The sequence below is a fragment of the Triturus cristatus genome, chromosome 10, assembly GCF_964204655.1.
Source record: "Triturus cristatus chromosome 10, aTriCri1.1, whole genome shotgun sequence".
Taxonomy (NCBI): Eukaryota; Metazoa; Chordata; class Amphibia; order Caudata; family Salamandridae; genus Triturus; species Triturus cristatus.
The window spans coordinates 154,299,950-154,317,682 of NC_140593.1; positions in this window are offsets into that span (position 1 = coordinate 154,299,950).

The following is a 17,733-nucleotide window of genomic DNA, read 5'->3' on the forward strand; positions in this document are numbered from 1 at the left end:
AGCATCAACATGAGTGGTAGACAAGTTGAAAACAGGAATATTTTTTACGTTTTCCAATATTGTTGATGACGTGTCTGGATGTACATTTGTGGCTGACCCTGACCCTGATGGTAGTTCCTCTGTTGTGGATTTCGCGTTCTGGGGCGGAAATTCCCCCAGCGGTTGCCTAAAAAACGATTCGGCATTGCAGATCTTTCAAAGGAATCTTGCCTGGGCTGGTAGTTAGGGTCATAGTTGCTCGGGCCCTCACCCTCGGAGTCAGTTGTGTCCGAGAAAGTGGTAACCCGTCTATTGCCCCATCTGGGGGTACCACTCCCAGGGGCATGATCTTCTGGGGTATTATAGAAATTGGTTGTCAAAAATGGATATGCACGTTCTTGGGTGACTAAGCGGATATCTTTCCTGAGTTTATACGTTTTTCTCTTTAGAAATAATAATCTGTAAAGGAATCTAGTTCTGAACAAATTTCCTCTAATTTCTTCTTTCCCATTTCAACTGGGTTATCTTTTTTCAATTTCTCCTCCAGTTCTTCTATCTCTCTATTGAGGATAGCTATAACTTCTCTTGTAGTCTCTACGATCAACATCATCCAATCTCTGGAACACCTGTTGGATATTAGAGCCCATTTTTCAAGAAATTGTCTTATCTCTATAAAGAGACCAGGTATGTTTCTGACCCTTAGTCCAATGGGGATCGTTCCAGCTTTTAGATATTCCAGAATAAAATTAGCATGGAATTCAGTACGCTTAGATTTTTTCTTTAAGTTGAGGAGTTTAGTCCACTCCCCCTCCAATCCTTTACTAAGGGAAATTTTTTTATTGTTACCAGCATATAAACCTATCATTCTAGCGAAGTCTTCATCTGAAAACCCAAAGGTTTTGACACTTTCCATAATATAGGGACACTGGGGACCCAGAAGGAGAGAATGATCCCAAGCCAATCAATAGCCTCAAACAATGATTCTAAAAAAGGAATAATAAGATAAAAAGAAAGAAAAGAGAAAAGGACATATATTGCACAAATATTCCAAGGGGAGAACAGAACAGCCCCCACAGCGCAAGGCTGTGACTTAACAACTACTAAGAAGGGGGACCCCTGAAATATGATGGCGGCAGCTAAAGCAGGGGAAATAAGGAAAACCAATAAAGAGAAATACCTGCCAGGATAATTCAAAAAGGCCCTGTAAAGGGTCCAACGATTAGTAACCACAAACCGTGGGCAAACCAGGACACAATTCAACTTGAGTGCGGTGTCATTGAATCACACTCAAGTTTAATGATTTTTCAGAGTGATCAACGTCATAACATTAGACTAATAACATAACATTTCAAGATTCATGTAAATATAATAGCTCAGTCCCACACATCTCATTCACAAAACACAATCATACTAACACACATTCCACAATAACATCGTATTATTAACAACAACACATAGAATCGGTTCACAGAAATAAAAGCACACTGAAATCATAGAGTTGCCATCAGATGGTTAGATAACAATTTTTCAATTCACATTCACAACGTATGGGTAGTGAAGTTTCAGCAACCCAGTGGTCTAAAAACACGCCAACGCGCGTTTCGGTGTCAAGCCCCAGCCGGGGCTACACCTTCATCAGGGCGAAGATGGACAAGTAGTGTGGGACAGACACACCTATAATCAAAAAAGAAGTATATACATATTCAAAGTGCAAAAGAATTTAAAGTCAGAGCAACAAAAGAGTACTCGAAAAAGGTTGACAATTTTTTATGTCATAATGATTTTTTTTTAAACTATATATATACATATATTTCTTTATTGTATAAATTGTTTGTCGCTTAAGGTTTGCCACGATAGTGGTATTAAGTTAAAGGATGAGTGTAACAATTTAAAATTGGAATAGAGTGAAATAACAAAATGGAGAAAAGGAAACATTTTTTAATATACAAAAAGTAAAACAATAAGGGTATTCTCCAAGTGTTAAGACTATAGAATAAAGGGGGCATAAATCTAAACGCCAAAGACTCGTCAAAGCGACATAGGTTGCCAGGAAAATAAGAAAATGTCTCTGGAAATGAACATGCCCAGATCTTGAGAAGAGCCTGTTTTGAGCGCTTTTAGATGAGTCAAATAAAAGAACCCCGGCAGAGGGAGATGAAGTCACCAGCCGAGGATCAAACGTTTCTGTCAACCGGGGAAGCGGGGATTAGGAATCGGAGGACAGATTAGGTAAAATTTGCACTCGTCTAAAACAAGGAAAAAATCAATTTGCCTTGTGCTGGCTGAGTGCATATTCAAGGTTTATTGCTCCAGCCAAAATCACTGAAACACATTTGTATCATAACAAAAAGTGGAGCATTATGAATTTGCTCACTTTCCTATATTTGTATGTAGTGAAACAATGTTCTCTTTTTTTTACACGTGAAAGGTTAAGCTAAGAGCGTCGTGGTAATAATTTGCACCAAATTGCTAATCATCAATTCAAACTAGCGGTGTGTCAAATTCGCTATATTTGCTTTTGCGTAATTACACACATTTTGGGAAACATTCAAAAGTAATTACCTGACATGCAAATGTGTCATTTTGCACTATGTTTTAGCGCAAAATGCGCCCTCATGTCAACTTTTGATGTGACGACATACTTTGTGCAAACAAAAGTGCAAATAAGTATTGCTTCAAACAACAGTGATGTTTGAGTTGTTCCTGCACTCCTACGCAATCATTTTGTGGTGAGCAGCAGCATAATTACACAATGTAGGGCAATGGTGCAATTTCTGGACTTTCTCATCAAACGTGTAACGTGAAATTCGCAAATATACAAAATTTCAATCAGGGCACAAGTCCTAAAAGAAGAAGTGAGGGGATTGACAAAGTTAGGCACTATAGTATGCAATGGACATCATGACACGTGTCATCAAAGCACATGACGTCACGACGCGTGACATTCCACGTGGCATCACAGGAAGTAACCTCACTGGAAGTGATGCTCAGATATGTGTATGTTATAACATGTGGCAACTGAAAATGTAATAAAATATGTTTTATAAAAAAAGTTGTCTCCTGCAAAGCACATCATCTAACATGCGGATCACGGATTTTTATTGTATGTTGATAGGTAAGTGGATTACTGCTTTGAACACGGAGATCATTTTGTTACTTGCAGTTGATACATTGTAATCCTTCTGGTAGACCACAGTGAGCTATGAAGGGTATTTGACTCCTACACCTTGTAACCCTGACTGTCTCATGTAACACATCTTGTACATTGATTTATACACTTACATGATTTATTTGGAATGGATAATGTGTATGTTATGTAAAGCGCTCTAACACTCTGCATTGGGATGAGTAGCACTATAAAAGAAATAAAATAGTGTGTAAATACTGGGACAGACGAACCCATCTAACATTCTTACAGTGCATTTATCTCTTATATACAGGGACATAACAAAGTCAAAAGCCTGCCAGCCTGGAGTATGTAAAGTTGGAACTATTGACATGGAAATTACAGGGTAAAACCATTCTGCAGGGGTGTGATTACCATGGTGATAATAGCCTGCAGTATGTATAGTTGGAACTACTGACATGGAAATTACAGGGTAAAACCATTCTGCAGGGGAGTGATTACCATAGTGATACCAGCCTGGAGTATGTATAGTTGGAGATATTGTCATGGAAACTTCAGGGTAAAACCATTCTGCAGGTGCGGAATTACCATGGTAATATCTGCCTAGAAAGTTCCAACTTCAAAACGTAATTTATTATTGGAAGCAGCCAGGTTACATGTTATTGGATCATACTGTGCAGAGAGCACGAGTAACGAGGGAGTTGAGGGCTCCGGCCCACACATGGCTTCAGGAGAGAATCCTGCTTCAGGGCCAGAAGTGCCCAATTAGAATCTATCACATGCACAAGAAAGATGCTAATGCCCCAGAGCACACAGTGAGTCTGCCTTCTCAGACCCACCAACCTTCTCTGCAGGTGCCATTGCACTGAATTCTGTGGCCAGTGTCTGTCTGCTGTAGGTCTTTAGAAGGCCATACAGGCTTTTAACATGTACAATCTGTTGGCTAGCACTAGAGACATTTAGTTTATTTACAGAGGTGGTGTGCCTGGGTCTAAGGTCACTTAGGTATCACGTGATCCTGCACATAATGTCTGAAGGTCCTGCCCTCCCCCTTCTCTCTCTAAACCATTCATTTCTCCCTTTTCTTCCATCCTCTGCAGGACCGACCCCTGGAGAAGCCCTTCTGTATCTGCATCTCCCACCTGGATCAGCTGCGGGCCGTGACACCCCCGTTCAGCCCCCTGCTGTGGGACTTCATGGGAAGCGCCTACCCTGGGGGTATCAGCTGCATTGTCCAGAAGGGGGAGTGGCTTAGGAGGATAGGTACGTTTGACCTCTTCTGCATGGGCTGTTTCTTTGTCAAAGAAAGGTGGGCTGGGGAGGCTAGAGGGGTGAGGGTTACAAATGCGAGAAATTGTGCCTGGGGAAATTCAGGGGTGTGCTTACTTCATGTATATGCTGCTTGTCTAGATCATGCTTCATTCCCCCCAATGTATACCGACCCCCATCTCTTGCAGGTATTACATGCACCTATCACTCCATTCACTCCCCCCCAATGTCTATAGACCACCATCTCTTGTAGGTATTGTATGAATGTATTGCATACTTTCATGATACATTCATGCCCTAATGTCGACAGACCCCCTTCTCATGTACCCTTTGCATGTACATATCAGGGTCCGGTCACTCCTATAATGTATACAGACCCCATCTCCTGCAGGTATTACAAGCACATAAAACCCTAATGCGTACAGACCGAAGAGGTGAGGGGGCTGAACGCGCGCACAACTTCCACCTAATTGGACTTTTGTGTCATCACGTGCTTTGCTCAGAACGCGGCACGTGCGCACACTTTACTGTGCATTTGAGACCTCTAATCGCCAGTGGAGCCGCAGATCCTTATATATTTATTTGTGCTGCCCACTTTTCAAGGGACTATATCCCTATTTTCGATATTCGCTTTTTCTGTGGGGCTTCATTTACACCTTCAACATTGAAGATTCAGAAACTGGGGTCTCGTTCCTTGTATGAGCGACAATATATATACGGTACATTTTACTGGAATTTTTGAGTCATGTACGCATCTGGGTCTGACTATTTGGCAACTTTGCTTGACTCTTAGCCCTGAAGAAGCTACTGTGGCAAAAGGAACGAAACGCGTTGGCTGTTTGCTCTCTCTTAAATGATCTTAAGAATAAAAGAAGAATTTTTGGAATATGTTTGTTTATTGGGACTTAATTCTGAGTGCACCTTCCTTTGTGCGAAACCCCTTTAATGTATACAGACCCCATCTCATGCCGGTATTACATGCACATGTACCCCCTGATGTCTACCAACCCCCATCTCATGCAGGTATTGCATGTACATTCACCCTCCTGATGTCTACAGACCCCTATCTCATATAGCTGTTGCATGTGCATATCAGGGTCCAGTGACCCCCATTCTGTGTACAAGCCCCTATCACATGGAGCTATTGCATATACATATCAGGGTCCAGTCACTTCTTTAATGTGTACAGCCCCCATCTCATGCCGGTATTGCATGCACATTCACCCCATAAGCCGACAGACCCCCATCTCATGTACCCATTGCATGTACATATAAGGGGCCAGTGACCCCCATTCTGTGTACAGGCCCCAATCTCATGTAGCTGTTGGATGTTTAGACCACACTCCTTACACGGTTCTTGTTAGATTTGGAGGTCTCTAGTTGGCAGAGGTAGGTATCTTTGACCAAGGAGGGACCCTTGCGTCTAGTCAGGGTAAGGGGGTACACTTCTAAAATAATCCCTGCTCACCCCCTTGGTAGCTTGGCACGAGCAGACAGGCTTATCTCAGAGGCAGTGTGTAAAGCATTTGTGAACACATACAGTAATAAAGTAACAACACTACAAAGGGACACCACACAGGTTGTAGTATAAAAATAAGTATTATTTATATAGACTTATCACAAGACCACAGCCGAAAAAAATCCACAATACTGTACTCAAAAAATGGTAGAAATAGCTTAGTTTTCTTTAGATGGTAAATGCGGCACTAATGTTCAAAGTACCTTTGGATGCGTAACGCTATACAAACAAAAGAGTTGCAGGGAAGGTGATGCGTCGGTTCCTTACACGCAAGAACGGGGCTGCGTAGGTGACGGTGATGCGTCGGTTCCTTACCGGAGGGGAGGTGATGCGTCGGTTCTTCTCTGCGTGGGGAGGTGATACGTCGGTTTCTTACGCCGCTTCTGTGGCGATGCGACAAGCAACGCCGTGATGCGATGAAGATCCGGTGCAATGAAACCTAATGGCGTCTTCTTGATGTTGCGACAATGAAGGGGTGATGCGTGCATGCCCGATGGCCGTGCGGTGACTCAGTGAATCTTTTTGAACCGCTACAGGCCCTGCAACACGCTTCTTTGGTGATGCAACGGCATCTGCTGTGACAGCAACACTCTTCTCCAATGATACGGGGCGTCTCAGTGCTGCCATGCGACAGCGGCAGCGGCTGCACGCTTCCTCAGCGATGCGACGACAGCTGCTGCGGCAGCCACACGCTTCTCCGGTGATGCGACAGTGTCTGTTGCGACGGCGACACTCTTCTCCGGTGATGCGAGGCGCTTTGGCGATGCAATGGCGGCAGCATGCTTTCTTGGCGATGTGACGACAACTGCTGCGGCGGCGACACGCTTCTTCGTCTTGAGTCGCTCTTCCAGCTCCCAGCGACACACAGTCTCTCAGAAGGCCCAGATCAACAGCAGACACTTCAATTCCCAGCAAGGGAATGCAGGGGAGCTGGTTAGTGAAGTCTGTTGTCCCTGAGACTTCAGCAGGAGGCAAGCTCAATCTTCAAGCCCTTGGAGATCCTTTACAAGTTGATGAAAGTAGCACAAAGTTCCTTTCTCCTTTCTTTGGCAGTCAGGCAACCACTGCAGGCCAATCCCCCAAACAGCACACAGCACAGGGATAGTCTCCTCCTGCAGTCTCTCTCTCTGGTTCCTCTCCTCAGCAAAGCTTCTTCTTGTTAGGCAAGAAAATACCTACTTTCTAGAAGTGGTATTTTCAAACACAGAATGTTAAAACCAACTTCACTAAAAGATGTATCTTATCATTTTGAGTTCAGGCATCCTAAACTCGAATTTCTACCATGTTCCCTGGGTCAGTTAGGATTATAAGATGTTATAATCAAACTGCCAATTCTGCCCTATGGGGAACAGGTAGCCTTGCAATAGTGAAAAACGAAAATGGCTGTAATTCACTATCAGGACATGCCACACACACCAGGGCATGTCCTACCTTATACTTACAATGCACCCTGCCCTTGGGCCTACCTTAGGGGTGTCTGATATGAAGAAATGGAAAGGTTTAGGGACTGGCAAGTGGGTGCATTTGGCCAGTCAACATGGCAGAACCGGACTGCACATAGGCTCTGCAATGGCAGGCCTGAGACATACTTTACAGGCTGCTTCTGTGGGTGGCACAACTGGTGCTGCAAGCCCACCAGCAGCATTTGATTTACAAGCCCTGGGCACCCATGGTGCACTGTACGAGGGTCTGACAAGTAAATCAAATAACCCAATCATGGAGTCACTAGTCCATACATCAATTTATCATAGGGAGCACTTGCACTGTGACAGTGAATAGCGGTGGCACAGTGCCCAAAGCATCTAAGACCAGCAAAAACATGTGAGGCAACAGCAAAAAATGGAAGGGAGACCGACGCCAATGGTGCCAGGTCTAACAGTTCTTATAGAAGTATTTGCTTTAACTTCTGGTGTTCATTTCATGTCTCAGTCTCTACAGTTCATCAGCTGGATCTGTGCAGCTCTATATAAGCACCAATACATATATTGCATAGTGTTCTTTGTTTCAAGTAACCGTCATTCCAAATGTATGCAGCAACATATCCAGATGCTGGAACGTTTCCTGTTTGTGTGTGTAGCTTTCTCAGATGCGGTTTTGCTTTGCACTCTGGTATTTGTAGTCCAGCATTTGTAATGAAACACAAACTGCTAGAATCAGAACTCAATTGAAAACATGACAGGACAGACTCCTTCCCTTCCATTAGACAACACAGGGGCTCCTGTCTGTTTTGACTGGAGTTCCATCTGTAAATCTAGATGTGGCTTTGACAGTGCCAGCCCAGCCAAGCACAGTGGCGTAACGCATAATGATCGCGCCCCATACAGAGTGTAAAGAGGAGCCCCTTAGTCTCGCATACCTCACAGATATTCATTGGCTATTGGCTAAATGGGCCCACCTGAAGCTTTTGGGGGCCCTGATGTGTTTGGGCCCCCCTATGCCGCAGAGGCTCCGGGGCCTGCTTTACGCCCTTGGCCCGGCCGAACGGCCTTACATCAGTGAATAGTGCAGCAGGAGGCACGATGGAAACCAAGCTACGGCTTGGCCCTCCCAGGCCCAAACCACCAATGGGGGTAAAGACAGAGACTGTCCATGATTGGGGTGTGGCAGGGGCTGGAATAGGTCTCTTGTGTCTTAATAATAATCCCTTTTCTGTAACATTGAAATAACAAGCACTGGCACCATCAATAGGCCTGACTTTAATGGGGTAATTCAAGCAAGCCGCATTTGTGCATTTACTTGTCTCCACGTATTACCACTTTAAAGCTAGCCCTATTGTTTTTACCAGAGCATGTCTGCTTTAAACAGCTGGATTGTGCACCATTATATATTGTATAAATATGTGTGTCTGAGAGTGTATGTATGTGTGTTTGTGTAAACATATAAATATATGTGACTCTCACACAGTTCCTGACTAATACATTAAATTAACCCTGCAGCAATGACAAAATAAAACAAAGAAGGGTTGTTTTCTGTATACAATGCTTGTATGAGTTACTTCATTTATTGTGTGATGAGTCAGTGTACTTTTCTGTTGAAAAATACTCCCTAATGTAAGCAGGATGATACACCAAACAGCAAAAAAATTAGGATTAGATAAGGGATAAATATTTCTCTGGTTGGAGACTATTGTAAAGAATTTCTCACAATATGTCTTGCCAACAGCTCGACCATAAAGACAGAAAAACCAAATGTGTACATGTTTCTCACAGTTTGTAACACCTCCGGCCGGTGGTCCTGACACCGCACATGGTGTGCTCACATACTCCCATTGCTCTATGGGAGCTTATGCTGCAGCCGTAAACCGGCCGCAACGCAAGCTCCCATAGAGAAATGTGAGTTTTTACTAATCCCAGCATCACATGGTAGGCACCACATATTGCCTGCTACTCTGTGCAGGGATTGACGGGGGTACCATATGTGTCCCTCATGGCCCCCAACCTGAGACCGCTGTCCAACAGGCTTTTCATGTTGGAAAGCCTGACATGAAAGGCCTGTGGGAAACCAACATCGTAATCCAGACTGCGAAAACGCCGTTGTTAAGGGATTACATGCCGGTTTCGACTGGCCAACGGGCTCCTTGAGCCTGTCTGAATGACCGGCCGGTTTCACTTCCGACCGCTGTCATTGTAATGTGGTGGTTGAAAGTAAAACCGAAGATGTTGGTCGGAAAGCCTCCGACCGCCGGTCGGAGACTTTCCGACCGACATCAAAATAGGGCTCAATATATACAAATGTCTGTCCACTGCACAACCAGTGCCATCATGATTTCAAGGACCTCAATTAAGTGTAGCTGTTCTGAAGTTAAACTATATAAAAATCTCAAATAACGCTCTGCCATCTGGAGATCTGCCAACTCACATGGTGCTACTGTGTGACACACAATATTGGCTCCCTTCAAACGGTCACCCAGTGAGGAGCCGATATCACAAGGTGGCAGAGAAAACAAGCTTAAAACCACTTCAACTGTGGATTTCCAGCTCGCTGTTGGAGGCTTTGAACTGCCCACGCCCATTAAGGGGTGAGCAAGGGATGAGCAAACACGCCAGGACATCAGCAACAGCCTCAAGCAAGCTTTCCATTTTTTTTTTTGGAGGAGGGGGTTTGGGTGCGGGCAGGGGCAGAAGCTCCTTTTGGGGACTTCTAGGCATGAGGCACCACCCCTCCAAGGTACTGACCCCTCCTCACTTGGTGAAAATGTTGTTTTAGTAGGCAGGTTTTCATCTGATTGAATCGTTATACAGCAACTCTGTTCATGATGCTGAGCAAATAAATACAGTCAAACACAAATGGTCACTCACTCACACCTGGCATGTTGCTGATTAATGTTGTTATTTTCTCCTCCTGCAGAAGTTGGACCAGTGTATGACATTGTTGGGACCAAAGACTCCATCATGATCCGAGTGCCGGACCACACTATCTCAGCCAACGTGACCGACATGACCGGCCCTCTGGCCATCACGTCTGTCAATCCCAGTGGGGAGTGTGACAGCACCCACCATGACATGGTCATCTCGTGAGTACTCACTCAGAACAGGGGCTGACATCTGGAAAAGGTTATGAGTGAGCCTTCTGCGGAAAAGATGGTGCCTGGGGTCTGAGAGTTACTAGATGGCTCCTAGGAGTTGAGGGCAGAGACAAGGGTTGCTGAGGGGCGTGCGGTGAAGATTCTGAAAGGTGAAAAGGAGAGTGTAGGAGTATTGATGGGTGATGAGCCATTTTGAACACATTTTTTGTTTTTAAAGTGTAGGACTAGACTGGTGCTACTGAAAGCTGAAGGGAGGCAGAAGGGTGTTGGTGGTATCTTTTAGGGTATTTGAGATGCTTGGCATAAGCTTATATGTGGGCGCATTAAACACCGGTGTGTTTGACCGGTTGAGGTCAGGTAGATGTTGCCTGTCTGCGGCTTCCTCCTTATGCCCAGCAGCTGAGCCTTTGTCAATGATTACTTTAAATGAGTGATTTTGTATTTCCTCCCTGTGTGATGGTGACTCCTACGAGACGGTGGGCTCCACGGTGCTGAACTGTCTGAGGATAGACGAAGGTGGGTCTCAACCAATTCTTGCTTGTGTTTCATCTCTGCCCCTACTATTCTCAAAGTAGCTCAAGGACCATCCATGGATGTAAACAGGGGCCTATGCTCCCCCACCCCACCCACCAAACACATGTCATGAGATTTGGGAAACAGCAGTCCTGGTCCAGTGTATTCCTGGTGTCCAAGGCATACAGACCTACAAAGCCCAGAATGAATGGACAGCTGAAGCATGAAAGGGGCCAGCATGAATGCGTAACTAAAAGATGCACTTTATTGAGCCCCTGAGGAAAACTCCAAGTGCTTGTTCTAAGTTTGCAGGGATGCCACTGGAGGTTTCTTACCTGTGCACGCTCCTGACCCCCACTTTCAACTTTACAAGCATTTCTCTTTATCATTAGTCTGCTCTGTTGGCGTACCATATTTGCATAATTTGTTTCACAAAACTTTGCAAAAATTACATTAGCGGTGTGAAATGTGGTTCACCTTTATATTGCATGAAAATGTCATGGAGTACATACTGCACATTAAAAGGTCACATTAGGTACTGGCAGAAGACTTAGTCAGCAAAAAATATCTCCCATGGAGATATTTTATGCTCAAAGCCGTCTCCAGTGAAGAAGAAATTATGCAAATTGCATAAAGCAACTCTGGCAAATTTGCAATAGTGATTAATAATTCACCCAGATTTTAGCCAGTGCATGGACCCAGAGCCTACCTCAGTAAGACAATACTCCCCAAGGTGGGATCTTTTATTTTTCCCCAACTCATCGTTCTTTTTTGTGGACAGTCCCACCCTGCCCAAGTTACCCAATGCCTGAAGGTCCTTACTCTAGACCCATCTGAAAATAGAGACCTCAGAATCACAGATTCTGACATGCAGATTTATAAAATATTGACCATACACAAATAAACACAAATGTCTCTTTGAAGAGCATTTGACCTGTTAAAAGTTCCTAATTCCAGTGAGAATCACTTCTTAATTATAGGAATACTGAATTAACTTACTATTCCATCTTCTGTCTGAGTTTATTGGGCAAGCGCTTGATAGCGGGTTTACTGCAGGTCGACATTTTTGCAGGGAGATAGTTATGTGTGGTATAGATTTTGGCAGTCGAAGTTTAGAAGTCTATGTTTTTGAAGTCTGTTATTTACTTGATACCACCTCCCTGCTCCACTCATCAAATGCCTCCTTGAGGGGGCAGTCCCCACCCTTTCTTGAGTCAGCATAAGCCACGTGAGAGGACGCGTCCCACCTGTACTCCATCACCCACCACCGTGCTCCTTATGCTTGTCTCTTCCCCTCCCTCTGCTGCTCACAGAGCTCAGGTCTCATGCTGCTGTGCTTCTTCCTTTCCAGGGATCCTGAGCATCGTGAGGGAGGGCTGCGTCCCCACCACCCACTTTATGCAGACATTCGAGCGGGTGAAGAATTCGCAGGTCTGAGGCTACCACGTGCTACGACCAGTCTAGTTCTATTGACCACAGCAGCATCCGCACAAGACCTGAGCCAGCTGCCATTTGCACTTTATTAACCGGAAATAGAAGTATCACAATCTGAGGCCGGATATGCGCGTCAAGCCTGAGCTGAAGTGAAGACATTACCAGAACAGACTTACAGACGGCAGTGGAGTCGGACATTCTTACACATACAAAGAGAAAGGGAAACGCATTCAAGCGATCTAGAACAAGTCTGCGGGGAACTGCCTCGTTGTTTATATGGGTGAACAACCAACGATCACACTGTGGGTGGCTCCCACTCCTAATTGGTAAAGAATGAAGTGAGCAAAGCCCAGGAGCTCTGGGGGGAACATGGCGGCCGGAGGCTAACGGTCGCGGTCGAGCTCCCCTGGCGTGCACTGCCAGGATTCTCCCTTAGAGTGCAGCGGTATGATTGTATAATATATTAAACAGTACTGGGTCCCGGGTCCTCTGTCTCATTATTCCCAGCCCGGAATGCTTTTAGTTGGACCCCGTGGGTGAGAGTGCCTGCGGCTTACCTTTGCGTCTCTTTTGTCTGTGGCGGCGCCTTTCTCCTCCCGGATGGTGATTGAAGATCGAGGCAGCGCGGCATCCCTGGAGCCCTCGTTGCTGCGGTTTGTCAGCATAGCTCTAGAGAGGAGGCGGCGGACTCCCGGATTACAGTTCCGGGTTCACACTGGCAGAGTCAGCACTGTTGAGTAAGCTCCAGGAAGGTGCAGTAAGCAGTTGCGAGGGAGCGCTTTGGTGAGAGAGTGTAACTTAACGTGTAATGTGGAACTTTGCCCCTTCTCCCCCGTTGGGCGTGTTGGCTGTACAGGAGAAGGTGAAGGTAAGATCCTGGGAGTCTTTTTTGAGCACCTATCGGATGTTTGGACTACCTCCAAGTTCTCTAGCGTGGCTCATGTAGCACGGGCAGCACGGAACTGTGTAAAAGGGCCGGCTGGGGCTGTTATACTACGAGTGGGCTCTTTGAACTGTATGGAGATCAGTGGGAGCACTGCCCCTCGTAGCACCCTTCACAGTGTCATTACGAATTTAACAAACTTAACCATTAAGCCAGCTATCTGTCGTTACACCCTGCACAATAGGGATATTAAACCTGCCTTAAACCCCGCTAAGTCCACTTCTGTTTTGCCTCCAGTTGTGGAATTAAGGGCCACTGCTAAGCAGGGCAAAGTGAGAGCCACCACGGAGATTACTTCCCCAGTTAGAGGAAAAGGGAAAGGAAGGCCTAAGAAGCCTTTGTCCTCTAAACTTAGAATAACTCCATCTTTGAAGACGTACTATAAGGTGCTATCTGTTACGCCGGATAGGGGGGAAAGCAAAAAATCTATTATGGCTTCCATTGGTATACAGTCAAGCATCCCTACATCTAAAGAAATTACTCAGCCTTCCGTTGTCTCTTCTCTTGGGGTAATGAATGCGGTGGATATATTGACTACACAACAGGTGGCTATTCATTCTTTTGCGGAAGTATCGGATAGATATTCGGCTCTGGATACACAGGGAAATGGCTTAGGCACTCTTTCAGAAATAGAGAAGGTGGATGTCACTGTACCGACCACTGAGGTATCTGGTCCGCCTGATCCCCCCCAAAGCCTACCCCCTAATACGGTGTAGACGGGGTCATTAGCTGATATCCTATTGAGCTTAAAAGAGGATATTGGGAGAAGATTCTCAACTTCAGAATCTAATCAAGCCGCAATTCAGGCCTCATGTGAGGTACTGGCACAAAAAATAGAAGAAGTTTCGCAGAGAACTGATATCCTCGAATCTGAGATTCCTAAAATCAATGAAGCATTACATTCTTCTTCAATCGAGATGAATAAATTAGTCCACCAAAACCGGGAGTTTAAGGATGACATAGAGCGTCTTGAAATTCACGCAAGAAAAAACAACCTGAAAATATTAAATGTCCCTGAAGATCTAGAGGGGGGAGACATTAAATGTTTCGTGATCTCCCTCTTATAGGAGACAATTCTTAAAGATTCTCCGGGATTGGATTCGGCCCTCGATATCCAGCGAGTACATCGGGACCCAAATAGGAGGAATCTAGAAAAACAAAAGCCAAGGAAAATCCTAGTAAATTTTCATACATACTCCGTAAAGGACAACATTTTATCCTTGGCTTTGAAAGTAGGTCAGATCAAGAGTAACTCCTTTTCCAGCCTATTCTCCTTTTTTATTAGGTCTGATGTCTCCCACATTACAGCCACAAAACAGGGGGAGCTAGGTAAAAGAATGGTAATCCTAAACTCACTAGGGGCTAAAACACAATTAAGATTTCCGGCATCTCTTCGGATTACGTGGAATAATCATATGCATAATCTACGTCAAATCGAGGAAGTAGATGCCCTTATTGACAAAATAAGAAACAGGAGTGGAGTTTAGATGGATAGGGGACGAGAGTACCCATTTGAATTTTTTCTCTTGTTTTTTATTTTGGACTATTGTTTCGCTGGGCTTCTTTTGGAGAGACTGGTTTATTATTCATAAAGTTGAATTATTTTGTAAAGACACGTCAAGGGGTCCTCGCCCATAGGGCTTATGCCCAGAGGAGCAGGGAGGGTTCCCCAGGGTAGTGAGGTGTTGAAGGGGTCACTGAAGGAGGAAGGGGATGAGGGGGTGTGGGGGATCACGGGTGGGGTTGCAGTGGGAAAAACTTTAAAAAAATATCCTCAACTCAACCGTGTTTTAAGATCTAAGCCATTCTCAGGATGCCTGAATAATGTTTCTGTCAGAGGGATGATGATACAAGGCTAAATGAGTACTAAAATTAAATTTATTTCGTGGAACATCAACGGGCTTAGATGTCCACGTAGACAAAGATTAATTATGAAACTCCTTGAACAATCATCCGCACAGGTCTGTCTCTTACAAGAGACTCACCTGAGCTATCTGGAATGTCGGGCTATCTTTGGTAAATACCACTGGGTTGAGCATTATTGCTCATCCGAACAGACAGTCCATAATAAGGGGGTGGCAATTTTAATTAGATCTGGAGCTAGAGGCAATATTAAATCAGTTTTGTCGGATCAATCTGGGAGATGGATTATAGCACAGCTGGAAATCAAGGGGACAGAGCTAACTATAGTCTCATTCTACGGCCCTAACGTTGATGATCCGGCTCATATTATTAAAATGAAGCCAAATTAATAGAAACCCCTACACCAATAATAATTGGAGGTGACTTTAATATTCTCCTTAATCCCTTACAGGACAGATCCAATCATAGTTACTATGTCGGTGCCCCTCGTATCCGTCAGGTGATGATTAATATGATCCATGATTTAGGGCTAGCCGATGTATGGAGGGCAAAAAAGGGTGATATCAGGTTTTACTTTCCATAGTAAGAAACATGGTCATTCTTCTAGAATTGATTACATTTTAACTGACAGGCTGGGTCTAGAGCATTTATTAGATATTTCCATCCTTCCAAGTATTCTTTCAGATCATGCCCCTATCTCCTTTTCATATTTAGGGAAGAGGCAAAGTCTTAGTCCCAGATGGACATTGAAAAGGGCAATGCTGTCTAACTCAGAAATAACTAGCGCACTTAAAGCCTCTACATTATACTACTTTGTAGTTAATTTAGGGTCGACATCTTTAGATTTTGTATGGGACGCCTTTAAAGCGTTTCTACGCGGACAGCTACAAAGCCTAATATGCTCTAAGAACAGGGACGAGGCCCTAGAATTTCAGAACCTGGAAAGGGAGATCTGTAAGGTGGAAGGTGAAAGAACGAGTTCCCCTCAGATCCATCTTGAAAACCTGACACAAGTAAATAAGGATCTTGAACGTTTGCGTCAGGAATATAGGGGGAAACTGGAACAAAAGGTAAAGGCTCAGTGGTCAGCCCATAACATGCAACATTATGAGTATGGTGAAAAGGTGGGTGCCTTGTTGGCCTGGAAAGCGCGGGTAGATAGAGCTAAAAACAATATAAATGAATTAATCATAGATGAGATTGGGACAACCTCACGCAAACAGGAGGATATGCAAAAGTGCCTCCTTTCCTTGTTCTCTGATTTGTACAGAGAAGAGTTATCCCCTAGCCCTGAGAATATTCAAAAGTGGCTGCAGAACAAGGAACTGCCGGTATTAACAGAGGGCTGTCGAGCAGCTCTGGACGCTCCTATAACTGAGTGTGAGATAAAATTATATATAAACAAGATTAAGAACAACAAGGCTGCGGGGACTGATGCTCTTCCTGGGGAGATCTATAAAACCCTCCAGAATGAGCTAGCCCCTAGATTGTCCGAACTATTCAATTACATCTATAGCTCAGAAGGTAGGGTTCCTAAATCCTGGAAGGAGGCTACAATTGTCCTTATCTTGAAGCCAGGGAAAGATCCCATAAAGCCGACTCATATAGACCAATCTCCCTGCTCAATTCCGACTATAAGATCTTTATGTCCATCTTGGTGGGGAGATTGATCAAGATAGTTCCGCAGCTGATCAATATGGACCAGAAAGGATTTATCCCAGGGAGGTTCATCCAGGAGCAGACGTTGCAACTAATTGGTAGCATAGACCTAGCCGTGGCACGGTCGGACCCCTTGGCAGTAGCGGCATTTGACGCAGCCAAGGCGTTCGACCGTGTCCGTTGGGTCTTCCTCTGGGAAACACTAAAGATAATGGGATTTGGTTAAATTTTTATTCATACTCTGATCAGCTGCTATCAGGGTGCTTCCGCAGTTATCCTTTTAAATGGCATGCTAACATCAAGCTTTGACATAACAAGGGGAACAAGGCAGGGTTGTCCCATTTTGCCCTTATTGTTCGACATATATATAGAGCCTTTAGCTCAAGCTTTAAGAATGGATGAACTAATTACCCCTTTTAGGGCCATATATAGGTAAATTACATTTACCGATTCTTGAATACCGAATTTTACCGATTCGGTATTTATGAATCGGTAAATGTAATGTAGGTAAAAAAATACCGAATCGGTAAGTGTCGGTATTTTAGAATCGGTATTTACCGATTCGGTAATGGCAACTGGCTTCCCATTCATTCCTATGGGCCTGGAGGCCCATAGGAATGAATGGGAAGCCAGTTGCCATTACCGAATCGGTAAATACCGAATCGGTAATGGGGGAGGCATCATCATGGGTGGCAGGGTGTCACATTGACACCCTGTTGCACCCCTGATTCGTCCATGTGTGCACATGTGGCGCACATACATGCCCTAAGGGCATGTATGTCTGCCAAATTGCACACTTCAAAGTGCACAAAAATGCTTTTTTACACCTATTCGTCATTTACCACCAACTTTTAGTTGGTGGTAAATAACGAATCCCCACACCCACGACACACTCCCCCTAC